Source organism: Clytia hemisphaerica, unplaced genomic scaffold (genome assembly GCF_902728285.1).
Source record: "Clytia hemisphaerica strain Z4C2 unplaced genomic scaffold, Clytia hemisphaerica genome assembly, whole genome shotgun sequence".
NCBI lineage: Eukaryota > Metazoa > Cnidaria > Hydrozoa > Leptothecata > Clytiidae > Clytia > Clytia hemisphaerica.
In genome coordinates this window covers 49066-62835 of record NW_027104590.1, presented here as the reverse complement: position 1 = coordinate 62835, position 13770 = coordinate 49066, and positions in this window count along the sequence as shown.

The following is a 13770-nucleotide window of genomic DNA, read 5'->3' as shown; positions in this document are numbered from 1 at the left end:
TGTTTCGACATGAAATTTTGGTTGCTTGGCGTGTTTTTATAGAAAAACTGGCCAAATTCGATATTTTTTTATAAGCACATTATCAATTACTTAGGTATTAGCTTTTCTCGAGATTGGCTCTTTCACTCTTTACGATTTTTTGCACAAAGATGCATAACTATAAACCTTCGAATGTGACGGAGCCCGATTTTTGGAAAATAATTTATGACCAAATTTGGGCCAAAAAACGGCTAAAAAATGTGTTTTTTAGACTTTGTGAAAAATTGGATCATTAATTTTTTCTGATTTTTTGCAGGAAAGTAAGGTACCATCATAGGTAAAAGATGGTTCAAACAGATTTTTGCAAAAAAATTCTGTTGGCTCAAAAAATGCATGTTTACCTATAAGAATCACTATTAATAAGGATACATCAATGTTCTTAAAATTACTGATTTTTTTGATGAGATATGTTTTTTTGCTCTCGAACTCTTGAATATGAAAGAATATTTCAAGAGCATGAAAGTTTGGTTTCTAAACGTGTTTTTTTTATAAGAAACAAACAACTAACTTTAATAGATCGTCCCTATTTGTGTTCTGAATGATTGTTTAATGGTCACGCTTATGTAGATATCAATTATATTTATATATGTGTTAAATGCATAACCAGGTAGGTCCATAAAAGTATCACTTGTTTCATTTATACTGATTTTCTAACGGGGGGGGGGGGGGTGAAATTTTAAATGAATTTCCTAAAATGGGTTAGCACTTAAGGGGGGGGTCCTCTTACCTAAGGGGGGGGGTCTTGACTCCTCTAGAAACTATGCTATCCTGAACGTTGTGTCAAATTTTTTTGTCGGTAGCTCAAACCAAATAAGAGATATTTTCTATTTGAAGCATCCTCATTTTTTAAATTTTGACAAAAATGACGTTAAAAACGTCAAAGAAATCAACAAGATTTGTTGTATTGATTCGGCGGTACGATAGTGTAGCTAACCAAAGCTAACTGAATAGTGAAAATAAGAACATGCTAAGAACATTTTTAGGCTCAAAACTCAAAAAGCTAAGAGCATCCGAAGACTGTTGGATATTCTTTTAAAAAGGGGCAGAGGGGGTTAAACAAAAGCATACGTCTTTGTTCGAATAACGTCATTTCTTCAAAAAAAAATTCAAGTCACCTGTTATGAAAATATCCCAAAAAATTGGTTTTTGGAGATTTTCTCGAGATTTTATTATTCGTTTTTCCTGATTTTTTGTACATAGATACGTATTAGTATTCAGGCAAATTTTCAAGCACTTTGACCGGTTTTTTAGTCCAGAAATTGTGTTTTAGCCAATAACCGCTGAAGTCCTTGATCATCGAACGTCATCACTGTGAAAAAATTTCTCAAAAATAATCATTCAGTTAAAACATATCAAACAAATTTATAAGCTAATTGACGTCTAAAAACGCTGTTTTCTGCTGTTTGTTGGGGTCAATCACTTATTAACTTTGTATCATAACTTTATATTGAATACATATTTTGGTGAAATTTCTTCACAGTGATGACCTCCCAAGATCAAAGAATCTCTCCAGTGAAAATGAAAGTTATAGCACTTTTCTACAAGATCTTCATTTTTTTCATCTTTATTTTCATCTTCGTTTTTAGAATTTTTTCAAAGACTTTTTTATTTCAAATTGTTCCACTCACATATATCTCTCCAACGATACCAAATTTATAAAGATTGAAGAATTCCTTCAAAAATTATAGGTTAAAGAAAAAAGAGTGCACACTTATCGTGAACAGACTTTAATAGAATGATTATATGTTCTTACTGGTTCTTAAACTTATATGTTCTTACTGGTTCTTTGTTTTTAAATAGGAATGATATTGTTTGCTTATCAATTTTAATTCACAAGCTTTTTCACATTGGATTGACACGGATGTGGAGCAAGATTGGTCAGAAAGAGAAAAAGAAAAGTATTTTTTTGCTTATATCAGCAAATATAACAATAGTAAGACACTGTCCTGATATGAAATATGTGTCTGATATGAAACGGAAACACTTACAGTATGTGGCCCCAAAAACGTCGATCAAATTTAAAATTTCTCTCAAATCTAGAGGAATAAGAGGTTTTACAAAAATTTTTGCTGCATGAAAAAGTTTAACATCTCTACTTTATTTCCCGACAGTTCTTTTTCAAAATTTTAGGTTGCTTTTTTCTAATGGCCCCCAAAACGGAGGTTTGCAATCTTAGCGATTTCTCGAGATATCTTTAATATATTAATACAAAATTTTGACCATAGTTTGGAAATGTGATTTAGAGGGTTTCGGGCATAAATTAGTTTGATAAAATGTTTACAGCATACCCCTGGTTGTCAAAACGCAGGTTTGGGGCCCCCAAAAACGGAGGTGTAGTTAAAATCAAATTATTAAGCGGTAATAGGGGGAAAAACTATTTTGACTTAACAACGTCTTAATCAAGTTTCTGAAAGTCAATGTCTTTTGAAAATAGTCCCATTTATGTATGGAATAGGCTGTGAACATTTTAGCTTAACTGAATCTGAAAATATTAAGCTTTAAAGGTATTTTCTCCTATATTTTGCAAAAAAATGACCGAATTCGCCGTTTTTGCTGATTCAGCAAAAATTTTATATATAATGTTAATTTTTTGTTATAAGCTATTAACTCAAGCTGATAGGAATAGAATTCCAAGATTTTTTGCTGTTTCTCATATTTAGAATTTTCGGTTTTATCAATGCTGATTCTAGGGTCCCAAAATACTGGTTGACCTTTAAGATGCTATATCTTTTACCCATCCTTTAAAGTCACAGATGTATCTGCATTTTCTGAACTGCATTAGGTGTAGAAAGTTTCCTATACCCCATTTCCATAACTTACTTTCAATATCCAAGAAGCTAGAGTGAGTTATATACAATTTTTATCTAATTTTGGTGTAAAAATATTTCCTTTAGACGCAAATATGTTATTTTGAATCCGTCTCATACCCTCAAAAACATGCTCATTTTCTAGTATAACCATCATTCTTTTAAAATAAACAAAAATCGTTTAATTCCGATAAATCTACAAGTCAGAATCCTCATTTTAATGACAACCTCCGTTTTGGGGGCCATATACTGTATGTAAAAATTAAACCTTTAAGGGCTCTGGACAATTTTTCGATTTTACACCAACTTAAATGGCAATTTCTGCATTTTAAACAGACTTTTTTTATATGTCCTGTTAAACCTACCTTTTTAGAATTTAAAAATAGAAAAATTGAGATGAAAAAATTAAATGAAGAAGAAAACGAAGAGTTTTTCGAAGAAGAGTATTTCACCTTTCAAAGCCATTAGGTAAAAATCAAAATTTTTGGAATTTCTTTTGGTTCAGGTGATGTATCTATTTAGTATCTAAAAATACAATTTCGGAAAATTTTTGTGGAAGTATCTTTCCTTTAAAATCTCCAAAAAACCTCATTTTTGGCAATTTTTTCCACTAAATTTCCATACAAAAACAGCTATAACTTGGGATGTAGCCAAATAGAAAATTTTTCGAAAAAATCTAAATAAAGAAATTATTTGTCATTAACTTTAAAAAAGTTTGAAACAATAAAATGATTTGCCCAAGGAGATTAGGCTTTTTTTGTGAAAAGTATATGAATAGCGTCGTTTTGACGTTTTATTAAGGTCTATGCCACACTTATTCCTTAATTACTCATGACGTAATTATTTAAATTCATTTTTTCAAAAGCAGTTTGTTCTTAAACATGTCAAAGAAGCGAAAACGTAAGGTTTTATCTTCAAATTCTGAAATTGATTTTTCACTATGACCAGAGCCCTTTAAGACATTTATACAACTTTCTATGATTAATTCTTTTTCTTCTTCAATATTGAGTTTCAAAATCAAAAAGTTTCACTTGTTTATTCTGGTTTCATTATGAGAAACCGTTCAAAAATACAGAATAGAAACAGAATGGTGGTTTCTGAGTACGTACATAAGGTAAGAATTATTGTTTCACAAGAATGTTTGAATGTTAATATCTTAGCAAAGAATAATCACTTGTGGTTTTCAGAAACCTACAAATTTATCAGTTATCTCATTTTCGGTATTGTCTTCAGTATTTCTTTGAAAAAGAGTCCCTCAGGTGAGTTATTTGTTTGTACACAAACCCAGTATCTACGGCCTATTTCTAAATTCATTGCCGCCGTAGAGGTACTACGAAGCGATGCACTCTGGTACAGAGTAGTGAGTTGTACGCTGCTTTTTTTGAAAATATACTTTATAAGAATACTTATGATGAAATTGGCAAAAAAATTAAAAATATGTTAAGAATACCAGCATTGTGGAATTTGGTAACTGAACCTAACAGTGCCATTTTAGGAGCATTATACCATTACATTGCCAATTATTACCCAGCAATGCTTTTAGGTTCAACAAAATGCCAAATTTTCGCCTTAGGTACGTATTACATGCTTGATTTTGGCTGGGACTGGATCCAAACCTAAGAATACCGTTAGAATGTTTCAGGATGGTTTTCCCTGAAAAATTAAGAATATTCATGATGAAACGAAAAACACCATCCTTATTTAAAAAACCGTGTAGTAAACATTACTTATTTTTTTGAAAAGACAATAAAAATTCAAAAAGAGAAAACTTTGAGCAAATTTGGAAGAAAAATCGACTCTTACGGTGCATTTTTCTCATATTTTCTCACTTCGACCTTTACAGTGCACTTTTTGGAAGCTTTGAAAAGGGACCGTTAAGGGGCGCACGTACGGTAGGTCGTTTACCTCGAATGCCCCCCCCCCCGGGTTTCGTATCAATGAATTACGTAGGCTGCACGCATCCCCTCTGATATGATTTGATAAAATAAATTCTGGGGATGCGCGCAGCCTATGAGATTACGTGACGATTAACATGAATACATTCCCCTTTAGAGAAATTGTCGCAGTGAAATTCTACTAAAATAAAAGCAAATATCCAAAAATTGTTATTTTTTTACAGCATTTTAAGATTTTTAGATTATTCTCATTTTTCTGATTCGTTTTCTCTTAAAATTTCATTTTTCTTTATAAAACAAAAATATACATAAATTAAAAATGTACATGAAATGACTCCCAGACAGGGAATTCTACTCGTATGCTTGATTTGTCTATTGTTTGGTATTGTTTTGGGACAAAAGATTTATTGAATTCAGGTTGAGTTGGAATTCTTTATTGAATTACAGGCGGGGTCACTACATCTCGAATCTTTATAACTCATATGTTGTTTCCTCAACTCGAAGGGGACCAATCCTTAGGATCCGTGACATCTTTTATGCGACGCAACCGCATGTAGCTAGTTCGAAAGTAGGAAGGGTTTTAAGACTTTTTTGAGAGGGGGCCCGCGAATTAGGCCCGGCAAAAGTTTTTATGACTAAAAAACTGACGTTTACAGACAAAACTGTAAGGGAAAAAAGTTAGTAAAAAATTGACGTTTTTCAAAAGTCGAATTTGAAAAAAACCTTCCTACTTTCGAACTAGCTACATGTGGTTGCGTCGCATAAAAGATGTCACGGATTCTAAGGATTGGTCCCCTACTATAGTCCCTTCAGTTAAAAAAACTTTTCTAATGTCTCCAAAACTCAAATTTTCCATAACTCGAATTGAATTTCAATTCCCCTTGTATGTTTGAGTTATGGAGACTCTTCTATAAACCATCCCGCACAAGTAAAAGTTGTAAGTTAAACATACGAATTAGCTATATCAACAACTTCTGTATACTCAATCGAATCACCATCATTCTGGTCTGTAAAATTGTTATTCGGGTCTGTAAAATTATCATTTTGTATATGTCCTGATAAGTCAATATAAACAGCATCTGACTTATCATTTGATATTTTGCGGGCGTTCATAGGGTGCACCCTAACCCGTTTTTTCCACGTGTTTGTTAAGGGCGCCGACGAAGGGCGTGATAAGGTGTTCATTTTGATTTGTTTCATAATGGCACTTGATTGACTTCGGACGGGTGCCGAATTTGTTGTTGTTAATTGTAAAGCGTTGATATTCGTCGCTGTTTTTAGTCTTCCGCTTTTCGTGAATATGATGATTCATGATAAACTTCAGGTAATTTGCCAATTTATCTACAGCTACATCGTAGTCTATAGCGTCTCGAAACTCCTGTATAATCAAACTCACATCATCCACGTGTAGATATTTTGACATTTCCTCTAATTCCAATCTTGTAAGCGGAGGCAGTCGATATGTTTTCGGTTTATCCATCAGCCATGTATAATCAGGACGGCCAGATGAGCTATTTTTCTGTTTTTCTAAATCTTTAGCATAATTTTCGTTTTCAGTGATTTGGAATTCTAACTCTTGTAATAAAGTCTCTGAAATGATTTTCTTGTTCACGTATTCTGTTTGTCTAATTGATGGATTAGATTGTGCGTTTCCATTTCCAGCGAATACGGATTTGAAATTGGTCACAAATGTTGAAGGTGTTATTGCTGGCATTTTTGGTTTTGATTGTTTTCTTGTTGTTTGCTTTACTGTTCGTGTCTAAAGACAGAATGAAATAATCAAGTAAATGTATCATACAATATACACAGTTGACCCTCTCTAATTCGAATTTCAAGGGCGGACCAAAATCTTTTTTCGAATTATAGAAAAATTCGGATTACGTAAAGTATTTTATACGGTTTTATAGCTAAGTACACCCCCTTCTCACAAACCCACTGGAAAAATTGGCCAAAATATCGTCCCCGGTGGAAAATTATCCACAAATTTTTGTTCCCACTGAAAATCATCAAATAAACTAATCCTTACTGCAAAATATCAACTATTTTTCCCCATCCCCACTGAATTTTCTTACTTGAAAACAAAAGAATTGAAATCCCCAGCCATAAAAAATATGGAAATATCAATCCCCATCGAGCTTTTTTCTGTTATTTTTGTTCCCACTGGCTGAAAAAATCCCTTCGGGTCTGTGAGAAGGGGGTGTCTAAGTCGAGCACCTAAGGGATTTTAGAGAGGGTATATAATAATTTTGATTTTATCAGATATAACTTCTACAAAGTAAAGAAAGAATGATTAGACGAGACCTCGAAGAGGCGTACTACCTGGGGTTTTGTAGAGGTCTGCTATTCCGACTAGAAGAGGCGTAGATCCTATTTAGAAATTAGAATCCTTGCCTTAATTAGTCCCGCTGCTGAGGTCGATCAATGTTTCATTTCGTGACACACATCTTAGAACTAACTTTTTTTGGTGGAAACTCGCGAATTAGTATTATGTAGATTCCAAAATCAAAAAGTTTCCACGATATTATCGTGCAAGTAACGAGTAATTGGCGATTTTTTACGTTTCCAGGCAAAATTGCAAGGCCTGGAAATGATTTTTGGGGGGTCTTCAAATTAACAAGTGATACTTTGATAGACCTACCTGGATTATGCATTTAACACGTTTATAATTGATATCTACGTGACGTGACCATTAAACAATCATTCAGAACACACATAGTGACGATCTATTAAAATTAGTCGTTTGTTTCTTATAAAAAAACGTTTGGAAACCAAAATTTCATGCTCTTGAAATGTTCTTTCATATTCAAGACTTCGTGAGCAAAAAAACATCTCCAAAAAATTGAGTAATTTGGCTAAGAACATTGATATATGTTTATTAATAGTGATTCTTATTGATAAAGATGCTTCTTTGAGCTGAAAAATTCGTTTTTATCAAAAGTCTGCTTGAGCCATCTTTTATCTACTTTCATACAAAAAATCAGAAAAAAAAACAATGGTCCAATATTTCACTAAGTCCAAAAAACCCTTTTATGGCCGTTTTTAGCTGAACTATACCCCAAAATTTTTTTCTCCAAAAATCGGGCTCCGTCACATTGAGGGTTTATAATTATGCATCTTTATGCAAAAAATCGTAGAAAATGAAAGAGCCAATCAATCTAATACCTAAGTAATTGATAATGTGCTTATAAAAAAAAAAAATCAAATTTGGCCAGTTTTTCAATAAAAACATGCCAAACAACCAAAATTTCCTGTCTAAACACTCGTGAGAAAAGAAAAACATCTATCTCATAAAAAAATTGAGTAATTTGACTAAGAACATTGATGTATGCTTATTAATAGTGATTCTTATAGATAAACATGCGTTTTTTGAGCCATCAAAATTTTTTTGCAAAAATCTGCTCAAGCCATCTTTTACCTATGATGGTACCCTACTTTTATGCAAAAAATTTGAAAAAATTAATGATCCAATTTTTCACAAAGTCCAAAAAACCTGTTTTTTAACCGTTTTTTGGCCCAAATTTACCCAAAAACATTTTTTTTCGAAAATCGGGTTCTGTCACATTCAAGGGTTTATAGTTATGCATCTTTGTGTAAAAAATCATAAAGAATGAAAGAGCCAATCTCGAGAAAAGCCAATACCTAAGTAATTGATAATGTGCTTATAAAAAAATATCGAATTTGGCCAGTTTTTCTATAAAAACACGCCAAGCAACCCAAATTTCCTGTCTAAACACACATATTCTTCAAAAGTAAGTCCTCTTGAGCAGAAAAAACATCTATCTCATAAAAAATTGAGTAATTTGACTAAGAACATTGATGTATGCTTATTAATAGTGATTCTTATAGATAAACATGCGTTTTTTGAGCCAACAAAATTATTTTGCAAAAATCTGCTTGAGCCATCTTATACCTATGATGGTACCCTACTTTCGTGCAAAAAATCAGAAAGAATTAATGATCCAATTTTTCACAAAGTCCAAAAAACCCGTTTTTTAGCCGTTTTTTGGCCCAAATTTGCCCCAAAACATTTATTTTCGAAAATCGAGCTCTGTCACATTCAAGGGCTTATAGTTATGCATCTTTGTGTAAAAAATCATAAAGAATGAAAGAGCCAATCTCGAGAAAAGCCAATACCTAAGTAATTGATAATATGCTTATAAAAAAATATCGAATTTGGCCAGTTTTTTCTATAAAACACGCCAAGCAACCCAAATTTCCTGTCTAAACACACATATTCTTAAAAGTAAGCCCTCTTGAGCAGAAAAAACATCTATCTCATAAAAAAATTGAGTAATTTGACTAAGAACATCGATGTATGCTTATTAATAGCGATTCTTATAGATAAACATGCGTTTTTTGGGCCAACAAAATTTTTTTGCAAAAATCTGCTTGAACCATCTTATACCTATGATGGTACCCTACTTTTGTGCAAAAAATCAGAAAAAATTAATGATCAAATTTTTCACAAAGTCCAATAAACCCGTTTTTTGGCCCAAATTTGCCCCCCAAAATTTTTTTTCGAAAATCGGGCTCCGTCACATTTTGGGCATTGCCATTTTGCATCATTGTGCAAAAAATCAGAAAAAACTAATGAGCCAATCTCGAGAAAAGCTGGTAACTAACGGACGGACAGACGGACAAAGGTTAATTTATAGGACCTCCACCGGGGTAGGTCCAAAAAAAGACCTATATCACATGATAGAGCTCTTCAAACTGAGCAAAAAAGTGTATTACACCAAAGTCCCAACTTCTCTAGATCAAAATTTATTGGCATATTTGTGGTCAAAAACTGATGGAAAACAGGGAATTTCCCCATAATCTGCATTAATTTATGCAAAATTAAACACCTTTTTGACCACAAATAGGCCCATAACTTTTGATCTAGAGAAGTTGGGACTTTGGTGTAATACACTTTTTTGCTCAGTTTGAAGAGCTCTATCATGTGATATAGGTCTTTTTTTAATTTGAAGACCCCCAAAAAATCGCCAATTACTCGTTACTTGCACGATAATATCGTGGAAACTTTTTGATTTTGGAATCTACATATACTAATTCGTGAGTTTCCACCAAAAAAAGTTAGTTCTAAGATGTGTGTCACGAAAATTGTTTTCTAGCCACTTTTTTCGATCTCAGCAGCGGGACTAAATCACTTAATCTTAGGGTGCGGTCATACTAGAAACTAGAAATCAATACAGAAAGCCATTAAATTATTTTGTAAACAGGAATTAGTCTAGCATAATAAAAGCCATAGTAGAAATTAAGTAAAACATGATATGGAAGGTATAAATTATGGTTTAAATGCAAACTTATATCATCCCGTAAAAATTTATCGTATTAACATAAAACAAATATATTACTGTATTACACTGGCCATAACTGACTCCATGTAGTAGTAGGAAACAAATTATATTGAATTCATAAAACTGAAAATAAATATTCGATAATAGGCCCAAACTTAACAGAGCAAAACGATACACTGTTCTTGAGATAAAAAAGTCAAATATTATAGCATGTTTTAAAAGTATCACAACTTTCATATCAAACACGAAAATGTTTGTGATTAATTATTGATAGCTAGGAAGACAATTTCCCCTTTTTTCTCCTCCTTGCTCTTCCTTATTCGTGATAAGCATGTTTTTGTATTTGTAATATGCTACGGTATTAACGGGGCTAAACTTTCCGATTCCCGATGGAAACATCCAACATAGCTGAGCAGAACCTAGAAAAAAACGTGTTGAAAGCTGCGTGTTGCTTGCTGCTTGCAAGCAAACTATTTGCTTGTGATCATGATACAAGAAGTATCGAAACGTCAAGAATGAACAAAATTTTGTTCATCGTCTTTAATTTTTTTTTAATAATCTGGCCCAGAAGAAAGTTTTTTCTAATTCTTATCCCAACTGTGAAAGTCATGAAAGAAATGTGTTGTGTGGACAGCTCAACTTGAAATTCAGACCCATTAAAATCAGGCGCTTTTTCATATTATTGGTATTTGGAAAGTTCTCAGCAAGTCACTGAGACAGGAATGTGAAGAAAATCTAAAAACTTAGAAAAGAAATTTAAAAAAAAATTCAAATACCTTAAAAAATTTACCATCAAAATCATAAATCAGCAACTCAGCACAAATTCTCAAACAAAAAGATAATTCTGAAGTTTGACTCACTTCATTTCAAAAACACAGCCTTTAAAAGTTAATCGGAAAATTCAATTTCCTTTTAATCGAAAAAAAAATTGTAATAAATTTTCTTTTCGCCTGAGTAATCAGAGAAAAACAATTTTTCTGTTGTAAATAGATAGGAAGCTAGTCATCCAATCTCATTTTTTTCTCCGCTGTTCCTTCCTCGTTTTTTCCTGCAAATAACTTTTAAACGAAAAGTACATTTCTCTCTTCTTGGAAAAAAACACAAATTAATTTGTTTTGGCTGTTTCTTTTGCAAGGTTAAGTCGAAGATCTTCCATATTTTTAAAATAATGCTTAGCACACTTTTTATTAGAACCAGTAATTTTTTTCTGATGCTAGTCTGTAATGTCCTTAATTTGTTCTTACTTATTTTGTTCACTTATTTGGCTTAAAAGGGCTTAAGTCGTTTCTCAATTTAAAGCTGGAATGCTTCTTAATTTGTTCTTAGGTTTTGGGCGAAATGAAGTTTCAAGTTCTTATAAAACTGAATTGTTCTTCTGGAAAAAGAAACGTGTAAAATCGTATAATCTTGTTTCTTAGCAAGAACTCCAAGCTAAAATAGACCCAATAAATATAAAATTTAACTAAACTCTAATTCTTCTCACCAAAAAAGTAAATATACCATTTAAATGCAGTTTATATCACAGATAGGTAACTCAGCCCACGTAAGCCTCCGAAAGTCAAGGTTTCTTATCACTATATAATACCTTAATACCCTCTCAAAATCAACTATAATTATACTGTAAAAAACGCCCAGTCTGAAAACCAACATAAGCAGAAACTCGTAACAGTAAAAACGGAGGTGTGTTACATCTCAAAAAAAGTAAGTACTAAAAATTGAAAAATATAAGAGGGTTTGGACCAACCTCGTCACAATACAAAGCGTGGGTCAACAAGACCGATTAAGTTCTTTTTTCTCGAAATATTTCAAAAACAACCAAAATATAACTCCTGATTCCTTCATGAAATTTCTGTTTCTGTTTCAATTTTACTTTTTTTTCTTTCTAAACTGTAACTGTAAGGGTTCAAAGGCCTTCTCTTGACCCCACGTACGGTCATTTTTTAATCGAGTCCCCCCCTCCCTCCTGGGCAGAATCAGGCAATCTTACATCTATGTTTGTTCAGAAAAAAATTGCCAGCTGATTAATTATGAAATTGTTTTTGGGTGAAAAATATTATCATTGGAAGTAATTAAGACATCGGTAGAAAGATAATTTTGAGTAGATTCAAAGAATTTGAAAAATAAAATGAGAGCCTTAGGATGACAATTGCCATTTTCGACTTTTCGTCTGAAACTTGACGTAAACAGACTAATGTGCAAAATCAAATATAAAATATTGTGAAAAAAGGAAAATTAAAATTTCGTTAAGGAATACGAAAAACTACATACCTTTCAGTAGTAGGGGAATAGCTTCATATCTTCCATTTCAAAGCTATCCAATCACATATCCCATCAAAATATCACGACTTCAAAGCCCTTTTACCTCCACCAATACAGTATTTTCCTTATATTGATATTATAAATCACATTTTTTGCACCTAAAAAACAAATTAAGAAAAATATCAAAGTCAATCTCATCGAAAAAAATGTGGGAAATCACTAGAGCTGACACTTAGAATGAACATTTAAAAAACCAAGTAAAAAAGTCGAAAGATTTTTGAATATATTACAGTGATATGTATTACATTTTGCCTTTTTCTCTCCTCCTGTTTTTAGACTTGTGAAGCTTCCCCCTTAATTATTATGCTTTCTTCTGTAATCCACATACAGGATTCTTAAGGGATTTTCTTTCGCCATAATTCGATTCAGATTAGAATTTTTAAATATATGAAAAATTTATACCTATTCAAAATGTTTTTAAATTTTTAATAAGAATATTACATTCTTCGCCATATTTTATACTTTGAAAGCCTATTTCTCTCCTGAAATCTCGTAGTGTTATCTTCTTTCTATAAGAACTATGGGATTGGATTTTTCTGCTTAAAAATATTTGTACTTTCAAAATGTATTACAATTTTTGAAGTACTTTTCGAAAATAAATTTACTGATATTATATAATTAAATTTGGGAATACAACAGTTTCGAAGGAAGGTAATCTTTCAAAACAAATTTGCAGGATACTTCATTTGCTTCATTTGACTTTGCTACGGTTCTTATTTTTTGGCACTTTGAGCCTGAAATTATTACTATGTTTTAACTTTGATACCCTATTTTTACAAATTTACCCTTAATTTATGCTTAAAGTCTAACCATTCCTAGTCCTTGTTCTCATTTTTTGGCTTTTGAGCCTAATTGTTTTTATAAAAAAGACTACATTCAATCCCTACCATACTGAAGCCTTGTCCACGATAGAAATGTTAAAGTGTATTTATGTCCAAAACATATTCATATCCCTGTGTATTCAAACCTTTTGACCACAAAGATAATTTACCATCCTACTTGAAGCCAATTTGACAAATATTGAATCGCTTTTATAAATCTAACTTTTGTAAAAAGTAAAAGAAATCAGATGAATATTGCATAAGACAGCAAATGGGTTCCCATAGACAATAAATTAAATTAGGTCTCTGAATTTATAAAAAAAACAGAGAATAATGAACTCAATTTAAAATTTCAAAACTCTGACTGACCGGCTCCATTTTCCATAAATGTGTCTAACCGATGAGCGCCTCTTTTCCCAAATTTTCCCATTTATCCTAAAGCCTTCACTATAAAGATCTTTTCATAAATTACGTCACGAACGTCACTTGCCTCGTTTTGAAATTATTGCCATGGTGATCAATTCCTAGCGGATCGGTCGAATCACTTTGTTTTCGATTGCTGGCAAAATAAATATCTGAGGACAGAAAA